This window comes from Stomoxys calcitrans, chromosome 1, assembly GCF_963082655.1.
Source record: "Stomoxys calcitrans chromosome 1, idStoCalc2.1, whole genome shotgun sequence".
NCBI classification, from domain to species: Eukaryota; Metazoa; Arthropoda; class Insecta; order Diptera; family Muscidae; genus Stomoxys; species Stomoxys calcitrans.
This window is the reverse complement of record NC_081552.1, coordinates 46987293-47001593: the sequence shown is the minus strand read 5'-3', so window position 1 is coordinate 47001593 and position 14301 is coordinate 46987293. Positions and strand designations below refer to the sequence as shown.

Below are 14301 nucleotides of genomic sequence, written 5' to 3'. Positions count from 1 at the left end.
TGTTTTGTTATGATATCCAACAACTGCGCCAAGTATGGTTCAAATCGGTCTATAACCTGATATAGCTGCCATATAAACCGATCTTGGGTCTTGACTTCTTGAGCCTCTACAGGGCACAATTCTTATCCGATTTGAATGAATTTTTGCACGAGGTATTTCGTTATGATATTCAACAACTGTGCCAAGTGTGGTTGAAATCGGTTCATAACCTGATATAGCTGTCATATAAACAGATCTGGGGATTTGACCTCTTGAGCTTCTAGAGGTCGCAATTCCTATCCGATTTGGCTGAAATTTTGCATGACGTATTTTATTTTTACTTTCAACAACTGTGTCAAATAAGGTTCAAATCAGTTCATAACCTGATATAGCTGCCATATAAACCGATCTGGGATCTTGACTTCTTGAGCCTCTAGAGGTCGCAATTATTATCCGATTAGCCTGAAATTTTGTACGACGGATTCTCTCATGACCATCAACAAACGTGTTTATTATGGTCTGAATAGGTCTATAGCCCGATACAGATCCCATATAAATCGTTCTCTCTATTTTATTTCGTGAGCCCCAATGGGCTCAATTCTTATACGAATTCGCTGAAATTTTACACAGGTCTCCAACATATAATTTAATTGTGGTCCGAACCGGACCATATCTTGATATCGTTTTAATAGCAGAGCAACTCTTTTCTTATATCCTTTTTTGCCTAAGAAGAGATGCCGGGAAAAGAACTTGACAAATGCGATCCATGGTGGAGGGTATATAAGATTCGGCCCGGCCGAACATAGCACGCTTTTACTTGTTTTTATTGTGCATTGATTTGTGGAAAACTTTTAATTGGACCCGTTTTTTGGAGCAAATTTTTAATTTATCCTTTTTCAATCGAATTTCACTTAACATTCTAACTTTAATTTTCCGACGAACACCCGTGTAATTTTGCAAAAGAACCCAACTTTACTAAAAAGAGAAAATATTTTGATTTTTTTTTACCTAAAAGGAAATGCCTTCCAATCGTTCAAAAGGTCAATTTTCTTTCGTGTGAATAAATCATAAACGGTTCGGTGTTTCGAAAATTTTGGTACATCAAAAAAAGATAAATTTGGTTGACCCAACTTTGTAAATGAAAAAAAAAACTTCAAACTATTACACAATTTTAAGCGGATAACGATCGAGAAAGGATTCTAGTTGTTTGTGCAATTGATGTTGTTTTTTTGTGAATTAATTGCACAGACCTAACAAATTTATAAAATTGCATTGCACAAATTTGAGCGGATAATGACCTATAAGGTTGTAGTTGTTTGTGCAGTACAGCTTTGTATGTCATTTAGGGAAATATTGGAATTTTTAAATAAACAGCGTTTCAAAGCAACTTTGATTCGATCAGAATTAAATTGCTAGTTCATTGGAACTTGGAAGAACAATTTTTTTTGACCCGTTTTCCTGCTGTTGAACATAATCGATATCATTAAAAATTTTTAGATTCGTTTTCATTTCTAGTGACCCAGACAAAACATTTATCATATTTTTTGTAAAGTTTTCATCACCCATCATCAAAACACATTTTTTTCGCACCAGGTTTTTTAGAAATAAATCTGATTTCTACAAATAACCAAATTTTTAAGTACATTTTGTTGTAGATTTTTTCTAGGTTTTAAAGTTTTTTTGACCTTATTTAAAAAGCATATATAAGCCCATTACAAAATGGATGAAATTTTGCACGAAAAATTTGTAAACAGTGTAAATGATTTATTAGATTTTGAGTTTGTTTACTCTGCGGCAAAGCCGGATAATAATTTGAATTCGTTAGAAATTAAGCGGGTAGAACTCAATTATATTTGGGATCAAATAAAGAAAGCATATTTAGATTGCAGGGATCATTTTCCAGAAAAGGATGAGACTCCTATAGACAAAATACACTTCGAAATAATTACAAATAGGCACTAGAAGCTTATAAACGGTGTTTAAGCGTCCTAAATGGAGAAATATTAGCGCTCAACGAGCAACAAAACCAAGAGAAACAAGTAAAAAGGCGTTAAGTTCGGCCGGGCCGAACTTTGGATACCCACCCCCTCGGATATATATGTAAACCACCTTTCCTCAAAATCCGGTGCAAAATTCATACCTTATGCCCCATAGCAGCTACATTAATATATGTTCCGATTTGGACCAGATACTAATAAGTAAAAGTTATTGTTCAATTGTATATAACAAAATATTGGCCTTTTTAGTAGTTATATCTAAAAATAAACCGATCTTAACTATATACGACATGGAAGTCGAAAAGCATAACATTAGCCAGTGTGTCAAATTTCAGTGCAATCGGATTAAAAATGCGCCTTTTATGTGGCCAAGACTTTAAATCGAGAGATCGATTTTTATGGCAGCTATATGCAAATCTTGATCGATCTAGACCAAATTGCAGAAATATGGGGAGGGGCTTAACTTAACTCTTTGTCCCAAATTTCGGAAACATCGAACAATAAATGCACTTTTTATGGCCCCAAAACCTAAAACCGAGAGATCGGTCTATATAGCAGCTATATCCAAATCTGGACCTATCTGAGCCATATTGACGAAAGATGTCGAAGGGCCTAAGACAACTTGCTGTCCCGAATTTCAGCAAAATCGGATAATAAATGTGGCTTTTATGGGTCTAAGACCCTAAATCGGGGGATCGGTTTATATGGCAGCTATATCCAAATCTGAACCGATCTGAGCCATATTGACGAAAGATGTCAAAGGGCCTAAGACAACTCACTGTCCCAAATTTCAGCAAAATCGGATAGTAAATGTGACTTTTATGGGCCTAAGACCCTAAATCGGAGGATCGGTCTATATGGCAGCTATATCCAAATCTTGAACGATTTGAGCCAAATTGATGAAGGATTTTGAAGGGCCTAACACAACCCACTGCCCCAAATTTCAGTAAAATCGGATAATAAATGTGGTTTTTATGGGCCTAAAACCCTAAATCGGAATATCGGTCTATATGGCAGCTATATCCAAATCTGGACCGATCTGGGCCAAATTCACAGAGGATGTCGATGGGCCTAACACAACCCACTGTCCCGAATTTCAACAAAATCGGATAATAAATGTGGCTTTTATGGGCCTAAGACCCTAAATCGGCGGATCGGTCTATATGGGGGCTAAATCAAGATATAGTCCGATATAGCCCATCTTCGAACTTAACCTGCTTATAAACAGAAAAAGAATCTGTGCAAAGTTTCAGCTCAGTATCTTTATTTTTGAAGACTGTAGCGTGATTTCAACAGACAGACGGACAGACATGTCCAGATCGTCTTAGATTTTTACGCTGATCAAGAATATATATACTTTATAGGGTCGGAAATGAATATTTCGATGTGTTGCAAACGGAATGACAAAATGAATATACCCCCATCCGTCGGTGGTGGGTATAATAATACATGATCGGTCGATCAGGACAATATAGGGCAGCAATACAAGGTCTTTGGTAGTAGAGTAAACTTTTTACCTTCAAATTGGGATAGACACAGGAGAACCTGCGGAACTTAAAAATTTGTTATCCCAAATGGTAGTTTTAAAATATGATTATGAATGTGGATAACCAATACAAAAAAAATAATTAATTTGGATCTGAACGACCCCTAGCCCTGAATATCTTGATCGCCCCTTCAAAATTCTTGACATTACGGGGCTCAAACAAAATCTTGTTTTACCACGATGCTGATATTATTTCAGGGACCGCCCCGTAAACTATCTTCAAACCGGACAAGTTTGCTATGAGATTAGATAACGAATTGGATATCCAATTTTGAGACCAACTGCAATTCCGGCTCAATCGAAAGGAATTTAACAGTGAAGCACGATCCTGGCATTTTTTCAGGGCTAAGTGCATGGGTGGCCGCCCCACCCTATAAACACTCCAACTGGACATATTTGTGGGTTATGGCAAAAAGGGGTTCAAATCTAATATCTATTTTATGGTTAAGTGTTTCAGAGACGACTCATCTCATAAACTCCCCCTGAACCACACGTATGTACCGACCATAGCGAAATGTAGCTCAAATGTGGTTTTTTGGAGTAGTGTATGAATCACCCACTCAAATCCACTACCAAAATCAAGGAAATGAACAAGATCTACCATCCAAACTTTAAAGGGCGGACCCTTCCCTTACCCTTTTTTCAAACACGTCAGATCTCGGAGCTAGATGGGGGATTTACGCAAAATTTAGTTTGTTTATAATAACTCAATAACAGAAATTTAGTATACTTAATTAAGGTGGGATGTCAAGGGCGGTTGCCCCACCCTCAAAGCCCGCTAAATGGAAATTTAAACCACTAATGACAATATTAGGCTCAAATGAAAGTTATTAGAGACTAGAGCACGAATCTGATACATGGGGGGTCCACCTCACCCCCCAAAACACCCCCATACCGGACAAAATAAAATAAAATAAATTTGAGAGCAGAGCACGATCCCGATATTTTTTCAGGGCTAAGTGTGTGGGTGGCCGCCCCACCTTGCAACTCCTTAAAGTGGACATATTTGTGGATTATTACAATAAGGGGCTCAAATCTGATGTATGTTCTATGCCCAAGTGTTTCAGGGACGCCTCACCTACACTCCCCCTAAACCACACATATATACTGACTATAGCAAAAATTACATTTGAGCGATATGTAGCGCAAATGTTATTTTTTGGCGTAGAGTATGAACCTGACATCCACTTTCGGGGCAAAGGGATTGGCTACTCCAATCCAATTTTCAAAAATTCCAGATCTCGGAAAAGGGTGGGACAATTTAAGTTTTAGTTTGTTTATAATAACTCAAAAACATAAATTTGGTATCCTTATTTAGGGTGGGATACTCAGGGGGCCGCGTCACTTCCAAAGCCCGCTAAATGAAAATATTGTACAAACCAATAATGACAATATGGGGCTTAAGTTAAAGGTATTTGAGACTAGAGAACGAGCCTGATATATGATGGTCCACCTCACCCCCAAAATACCCTCACACCGACCACAGCAATATAAGGTTCAAATAAAAGGTATTTGGGAGTAAAGCCCCAATATGTTATCCACATTGGGGCGAAATATGTGAAAGAATGTAACAGTACCCCCAAACAGGAATTTCCAGACCGTGCCAGTATAGGGCTCAGATAAAATAAGAGAGTGAGAGAGCGCAAAGGAGCAGGCCCTGTCCAGATAGTTTTCTATAAAAATTATTTTGAGTTTGTTTGTTTGTTTGTTTGTTTGTTTGTTTGTTTGTTTGTTTGTTTGTTTGTTTGTTTGTTTGTTTGTTTGTTTGTTTGTTTGTTTGTTTGTTTGTTTGTTTGTTTGTTTGTTTGTTTGTTTGTTTGTTTGTTTGTTTGTTTGTTTGTTTGTTTGTTTGTTTGTTTGTTTGTTTGTTTGTTTGTTTGTTTGTTTGTTTGTTTGTTTGTTTGTTTGTTTGTTTGTTTGTTTGTTTGTTTGTTTGTTTGTTTGTTTGTTTGTTTGTTTGTTTGTTTGTTTGTTTGTTTGTTTGTTTCTTCTTGTTTGTTTGTAACAAAACACTACATGCTCAATTTCAGCCAAATCGGACAAAAATTTCGCCTTGTAAGGGCTCAAGAAGTCAAATTGGGAGATCGGTTTATTGTATATAGGAGCTATATTAGGTTATATACCGATTGGAATCGCATTTGGCACAGTTGCTGAAAGTTGTAACGGAACTTAGCATGCAAAATTTCAGCCAAAAATTTCAGCTTCCAGGGGCTCAAGAAGTCAAATCGAGAGATCGGTTTATATGGGACCTGTATCTAAATCTTAACCGATATGTCCCATTTGCAATCCCCGACGACATAAATCGATATTAAGCATTTCTGCAAAATTTTTGGGGGCTAGCTTTACGCGTTCCACTTGTATCTTGATTTCGACAGACGGACGGACATTGCTAGATCGTCTCAGAACGTCGAGACGATCCAGAATATATATACTTTATGGGGTCTTAGACGAATATTTCGAGGTGTTACAAACGGGGCCGGACCGGATCATATATACCCTCCACCATGATCGCACCTGTCGAGTTCTTTGCGCAGTATCTGTTTTTAGGGAAACAAAGTATAATGAATAAGTTATAGTACGATTCGGGGCTCAAGAAACGAAATCGGGAGTTCGGTTTATATGGGAGCTGTATCAAGCTATAGATCGATTCTGACCATATTGCACATGTATGTTAAAGGCCAATGGAGGAGCCGTTGTACAAAATTTGTGCCAAATCGAATGAGAATTGCGCTCACCAGAGGCTCAAGAAATCAAGACCCAAGATCGGTTTATATGGCAGCTATATCAGGATATGGACCAATTAGGACCATACTTCGCACAGTTGTTGGAAGAGATATCAAAACATTAATTGCAGATTAATTGTCTGAAAATGTAAATTGTATATGAGTACTCGTGGCCTGAATAAAATATGATCAAGATATAACTACGGATATAGTTGTGGAGTTATAATTAAATAGGATGATTATTATATCCTTGTTTAATGTGGTCTAGATCGCTTAGATTTGGTTATAGGTACCATATAGAACGATCTCTCGATTTAAAATCTTGCCCCTATAAAAAGCGCATTAGTTATCCGATTGCGTTGAAAATTGACGCGGTTATTTATTTACATATGTACCCTAGGTGGTGGGTATCCAAAGTTCGGCCCGGCCGAACTTAATGTCTTTTTCTTGTTTCTAATTTCAATACACTTAGTCGCTAGGCTAAAGAAAATAACTGTGCCGCATTTGAAGACAATCGGATGACAATTGCAGCATGTAATTTGGACATGGACAGACGGACATAGCTAAATCGAATCAGAAAATTATTCTGAGTCGATCGGTATACAAACAAATTCAATAAGTTATAATACCCTGTACCACAGTATTTGTGTAGGGTATGAATACGCTTTATGTGCCTTCAAGGGCCAGGTTAGGTTGGGTTAAGTGGCAGTCTGCCATCAGACTCACTTAGACGTTTTCGTCCATTGTGATACCGCAGGAACAGAAGAAGGAAGATGCCTTCTAGTCCCTACCGTTGAACCATCCAGATCGCCCTACAACTACGAATGTTCACACCTGCTAAATCAGACAGGTTCTCAAAGAAATGAGAACCTAACGTGGAACTCCTTCTGACTGTCAGTGCGGAACACACACACAGAAGGTGTTCTATAGTCTCTTCTTCTTCGATGTCCTTACAGCTTCTGCAAAAGTCGCTACTTCCAACATTCAGTCTGTCAGCATGTTTTCCGATTAGACAGTGACCTGTAATGACGGACACAATGACTGAGACGTCTGTTCTTGCCAGTGACAGCAAAGCAGTAGACCTCATCAAATATAGATTAGGCCACATAGTTTTGAAATGCCCATAGCCCGCTCTTTGTGACCATCTATCATTCGTTTTCCTTCGGGCGTGGTTCTGAACACTTAGCTTTCATGACGCTAGAGGCATACCCACAGATTCCAGTATCTCTGGAATGTGTAGGGTAGTTCCTAGTCTCGCAAGCTCGTCCACTTTACAACTCCCTGGGTCATCTATGTGGCCCGGCACCCAGAACAGATGAATTTTGAACTGTTCAGCCATCTCGTTGAGAGATCTGCGACAGTCGAGGCCGGTTTTTGTGTTCAGAAATAATTTCTCCAGGCATGTAATGGCTGTCTGAGAAAATATTTATGCCAATCGTCGTTATGATATTATATCTTAGTCATTCCACCACTTCCTAAATTGCAAGGGCCTCCGCTTGATACACACTGCAGTGGTCCTTTTCGATATGACCAGTTCTAGATCTTTAGAGTACACCCCAAAGCCCACCTGTCGATGTAACTTCTATTACAAGAGATATCGTAGTTCCATTCAGTTCTATCCGTAGCCGCCACATGACCAAAAAGAAAACTCCCTTAGCTTCACGGCAGTGAGTTCAGCCCATAACGCCGAGAAGCTTAGGTTAGGTAAGAGTGGTATCGAACCCACGACCCCTGCACTGGTAATCCAAGCACGCTACTAACTCGGCTACCGGGACGCCCTAAGCATGTCTTTCTTCTCCTTTTTAAAATGTTGGATTTGAAGTTCCTGCACAGCAAAACACCCAGGTATTTTGCGCTTTCTGTAACTGGAACAGGTAGGCAACTTGTATCTCCTGCTGAAAAGAACTACTTCGGTCTTGCACGGATTAATACCTAGACCACTTTCGCTGGCCCACTTCGCTAGAGCTTCCTGAAGTATATCTATACATTGCTTAAAAACTTTCCCCTAACCGCAATTGTCACGTCATCAGCATACGCGACCACTTTAACGCCTTTTCTTCCAGAGACAGTAATATATTGTTAGTGGTTATATTCCAAAGTAGAGGAGAGAGTAACCCTCCTTGAGGCGTTCCTCTGCTGACCCATCTTTTTATACCCACCACCGACGGATGGGGGTATATTCATTTTGTCATTCCGTTTGCAACACATCGAAATATCCATTTCCGACCCTATAAAGTATATATATTCTTGATCAGCGTAAAAATCTAAGACGATCTAGACACGTCCGTCCGTCTGTCCGTCTGTCTGTTGAAATCACGCTACAGTCTTCAAAAATAGAGATATTGAGCTGAAACTTTGCACAGATTCTTTTGTTTGTCCATAAGCAGGTTCAGTTCGAAGATGGGCTATATCGGACTATATCTTGATATAGCCCCCATATAGACCGATCCGCCGATTTAGGGTCTTAGGCCAATAAAGGCCACATTTATTATCCGATTTTGCTGAAATTTGGGACAGTAAGTTGTGTTAGGCCCTTCGACATCCTCCGTCAATATGGCTTAGATCGGTTCAGATTTGGATATAGCTGCCATATAGACCGATCCTCCGATTTAGGGTCTTAGGCCTATAAAAGCCACATTTATTATCCAATTTTGCTGAAATTTGGGACAGTGAGTTGTCTTAGACCCTTCGACATCCTCCGTCAGTATGGCTTAGATCGGTTCAGATTTGGATATAGCTGCCGTATAGACCGATCTTCCGATTTGGGGTCTTAGGCCTATAAAACACGCATTTATTGTCCGATGTCGCCGAAATTTGGGACAGTGAGTTAAGTTAAGCCCCTTGACATACTTCTGCATTATCGCACAGATCAGTCCAGATTTGGATATAGCTGCCATATAGACCGATCTCTCGGTTTTAGGTATTGGGGCCATAAAAAGCGAATTTATTGTCCGATGTAGGCGAAACTGTGGAAAAAGAGTTAAGTTAAGCCCCTCCACATATTTCTGCTCTGGGACATAAGGTATGAGTTTTGCACCAGATTTTGACGAAAGGTGGTTTACATATACACCCGAGGTGGTGGGTATCCAAAGCTAGGCCCGGCCGAACTTAACGCCTTTTTACTTGTTGGAACTACAAATCTCAAGCCTGGCGTAATGCATCTTTCAGTAAGTTGTTAATAAATTTTTTTGGGGTAGAATTGATGCCTAGAAACTTCAACTCCTACAAGATTGACGTCAGTTTTACATTATTGAAAGCACCTTCAATGTCACGAAATACTGCCATTGTATAATCCTTGGCAGCGAGAGAACCCTCTATGCAGCCGACTAGGTCGTGAAGGGCTGTTTTAGTGGACTTGCCCTTACTATTGGTTGCCCAAAAAGTAATTGCGGATTTTTCATATAGTCGGCGTTGACAAATTTGTTCACAGCTTGTGACTCTGTAATTGCATTCTTTCTTCTGTCAGTTATCAGCTGTTACTTTTAGCTTGCTTTAGAAAAAAGTGTAAAAAAGTATATTTGATTAAAGTTCATTCTAAGTTTTATTAAAAATGCATTTACTTTCTTTTAAAAAATCCGCAATTACTTTTTGGGCAACCCAATATATGCATGCTGCTACCGAGACAGGCGATCGCCAGGTATCTTTCGGACCTAAGATATGTTTCTATCAACATATCAAGAGTCTTCAGCTTAAAGTATGACAGATTAATAGGACGAAAATCTTTCGCCTTCGTGTGATAAGGTTTTCCTGCTTTCGGAATGAAAATGACCTTCGTGTCCCTCCATCCCACTGGCATATATAACATGCCGATACAAGCAGAGTATATCTCCCAAAGCCAAGTATGCTGCCTATCAGACACAGCTTGTAATTATAATCGGTGATATATCATCAGGGCCTGGCGACTTAAAGGAGTCATAGCTTTTTATCGCCCAAAGGATTTTCAGCTCAGATACAATTTCCCTAATAACCTCAGACGAATGCATACCAGTGACAACCTCTTCTGGTGCCACTTTGTCCGTTGGAGAATTTCCCGGGAAATGTATATCAATGAGTTGTTTTAGTGTTTCCTCACTAAACATTACCCATACATTCTGTGACTAATCCCATGGCAGCCGGTTGTACGTACCGGATTGACCCGATGGAGTTCTTCATCGGCAAGGGCTGCCGCCTCAGTGTATAACACACTGTTACAACAACAACAACAACAACATTCTGTGACTTCTGAATATACCCCACCGTAATAGGTCTCGAGTACAGAATCCGACTAAGCCTAGAGGCCTATTATGTATCCTCCACGGAGCTACAGAATTCACCCCGAGACTTGTTCGGAGCCTTCTCAGCTCGCTCAACCTTATAGATGTCCCAATCGTGTGGTTCTCTTGTGGCTTTCGTGTGGTTCTCTTGTGGCTTTCGCTCTGTTGAAGAGTTTCTGCAGTCCTTCCTTAGACCAATCCCAGCTCTTGGGTCCACCATGGCGGTAGCTGGTTTGGCACTAGGACACGCTGACACAAGCGAGTTATTCGGGCCTTCGTGATCCGCTTGACCATTATGTCTATATCCTCCGGAGTTGCCACTTCCTTTTCTGGTCTAGACGTGCAGAATTTGTGCGAAATTTATTCCAATCCGCCTTTATTCTGTTTAGCCTAGACACAAGCATGCGCCATTGGTCCTTCTTGACTTAACTCTAGTGCTGCTGCACCTGGCCAGATCTTACTAATCTTTTTTTTAGTTCACAATGATGCGGTTCAAATGAGCGTTGATCCCCGAAGGCAGTTAAATTAGTCTGTGTACCAAGCCCCGATAGCAGCCAGCAGCACGTCACAAGCTGGAGGGAGACCCGGAATTTCCGCAAGTACATCAGAGTAATGATAACAAGCCCATTGACTATCCAAAATTCCTAGGGTTGCCAGCCCTGCTCTTCTCCCCTATCAACAAACGCCGCCACCAAACTGTCCCTGGCGACATCAGCAAATACATTGACATGTATTCTGCCCCATGTCTCACCGACAACGTTCAATCTAACCATTATCTGATAATTTTCAGTTAATAAGCAAACCCCCATGCGCCGGACCTAAAATTTATTATGTTATTTGGGCCGAATTCCCGGCGGTACTGCAATGCCGGGCCAACCCGCGACAGAAGTGGAGCAAGCCCCTAAACTTCCGTCTATTTCCAAAAATCAGTTTAACATTTGTTGTCCTCCGATGGAGGATCTATCAGATGTTAAGCTGATAAGAACAGATACTACACTTTGATCTTAGCCATAAGGCCGAGAAGCGATAACTAACAATACCCAAGTGGCAACATCTTAAGGCCATGTTGAATCAAACTGAATGAGAATGAAATGACAACCAAAGAACTGAAAGTGTCTGCATTTCATACAATGAATCAAAAAACATACAAGAAACATTCAAGAAGAGTAAAATTCAATATTTCATTCAGTCACCACCAGCAGCTACTGATAAATGGGTATGGAATGTGAAGACTTACAACAATAACATAGGTATATTTTGTTTCTACCTAGTGGGCTATAAATAAGCACTTAACTCATGGCAGGCAGTCGCAACTACAACAAGTCATCAACTGATAGCACAAAACACACAGCTGCATGTGGTTTATACAGCGGGTTGTATGAGGCCTTTTTAAGTATATAAGATGATGTCTTGTACCCGCTGTTATAGATATTCAAATATCCGCATTAAGATTAATTTTTTAAGATAGAATAAAAATTTAGCTAATTAGGAATATCCCTTTTGCATTAAATCTATCTTAGTTTTAGTGTATCCTATCCAGCGTCGTTAAAATTTGTTAATGTTTTATTTTACTTGTTTGTATTTTACTTTATATTATAGATAGATAGGTAAGATTTTTTATTTATAACTCATTTACAAAGTTTCAATAATAACATTTAATTTGACATGACATTTTTTGTTGTGCGTCAGATTGGCATACATTTATAACGAATATAGTTATGATTTTATTTTTATACCCTCCACCATAAGATGGGGGGTATACTAAATTCGTCATTCTGTTTGTAACTACTCGAAATATTCGTCTGAGACCCCATAAAGTATGTATATTCTTGATCGTCGCGACATTTTATGTCGATCTAGCCATGTCCGTCCGTCCGTCCGTCTGTCTGTCGAAAGCACGCTAACTTCCGAAGGAGTAAAGCTAGCCGCTTGAAATTTTGCACAAATACTTTTTATTAGTGTAGGTCGGTTGGTATTGTAAATGGGCCATATCGGTCCATGTTTTGATATAGCTGATATGAGCCTCTAGAGTGCACAATTCTTATCCGATTGGAATGAAATTTCGCACGATGTGTTTTGTCATGATATCCAACAACTGTGCTAAGTATGGTTCAAATCGGTTCATAACCTGCTATAGCTGTCATATAAACCGATCTTGGGTCTTGACTTCTTGAGCCTCTAGAGGGCGCAATTCTTATCCGATTTGAATGAATTTTGGCACGATGTGTTTTGTTATGATATCCAACAACTGTGCTAAGTATGGTTCAAATCGGTTCATAACCTGATATAGCTGTCATATAAACCGATCTTGGGTCTTGACTTCTTGAGCCTCTAGAGTGCGCAATTCTTATCCGATTGGAATGAAATTTCGCACGATGTGTTTTGTCATGATATCCAACAACTGTGCTAGGTATGGTTCAAATCGGTTCATAACCTGATATAGCTGTCATATAAACCGATCTTGGGTCTTGACTTCTTGAGCCTCTAGAGGTAACAATTCTTATCCGATTTGAATGAATTTTGGCACAATGTGTTTTGTTATGATATCCAACAACTGTGCTAAGTATTTTTCAAATCGGTTCATAACCTGATATAGCTGTCATATAAACCGATTTTGGGTCTTGAGTTCTTGAGCCTCTAGAGGGCGCAAATCTTATCCGATTTGAATGAAATTTTGCACAACATGTTTTGTTATGATATCCAACAACTGTGCCAATTATGGTTCAAATCGGTCAATAACCTGATATAGCTGCCATATAAACCGATCTTGGATCTTGACTTCTTTGGCCTCTAGAGAGCGCAATTCTTATTCGATTTGCCTGAAATTTTGTGTGACGGATCCTCTCATGACCATCAACATACGTGTTTATTATGAGCTGAATCGGTCTATAGCCCGATACAGCTCCCATATAAATCGATCTCACTATTTAACTTCTTGAGCCCCCAAAGGGCGCAATTCTTATTCGAATTGGCTGACATTTTACACAGGTCTCCAACATATAATTTAAACCGGATCATATCTTATTATCGCTCTAATAGCAGAGCAAATCTTTTCTTATATCATTTTTTGCCTAAGAAGAGATGCCGGGAAAAGAACTGACAAATGCGCTCCATGGTAGAGGGTATATAAGATTCGGCCCGGCCGAACTTAGCACGCTTTTACTTGTTTGTATTCTATTGTTTAGCAGATTGGGTCTCCCTGTTCACAATGCTATGAGTCACCGATCAACAACAGAGACCATGGGAGTAACAAACCGAACGGCGAGCGCATATTTGTTTTTAAAGAGGGATCGTCAAGCGATTGGTAAATTCGTGAGACAAAATTGAAACATTATAAATTAATTGAAAACATTAAACAATTTATCAGCTGCTTACGTGTACACACAAATGTTAGTGTGTGGGTTGTACTGAAATTCATGTATGTGTTGTAATTTCAGCCAAAACCCACCCTTTCGTAATTAATAAATAATAAAACACAAAACAATTTAAAAGAAGACAAATGCAGCGTTTATTTATTTTGTAGTATTTTCACAGTTATAATATAAATAAGCACAACTTTCCAAAAGCATTTGTCAGCGTCCTCCATTTTTATCCAAATATTGTTGTTGTAATTTCACAAACCTAATTATTTGGTACAGATTAATTGAGTTGCTTGTTGGGAAGATATATGTATGTATTTATTTTTCTTTCGAGTATATTTATTTATACATACATACATATATAAAAAAATACCTTCTTAGTTATGCTTCCACAAACACTATTTTTTTCCACCCAGGTAAATATTGGGTTGCCCAAAAAGTAAT

The 14301-nt window shown here is 39.1% G+C and overlaps 1 non-coding gene across 1 annotated transcript; it reads right to left on the bottom strand.

The window, feature by feature from the left end:
- Nucleotides 1-11330: 11330 nt before the first annotated feature.
- LOC131994507 (U2 spliceosomal RNA) lies at nt 11331-11526 on the bottom strand. Its single transcript, XR_009396797.1, has one exon. It is a non-coding gene; the product is annotated as a U2 spliceosomal RNA (small nuclear RNA).
- Between the last annotated feature and the right edge of the window lie 2775 nt (nt 11527-14301).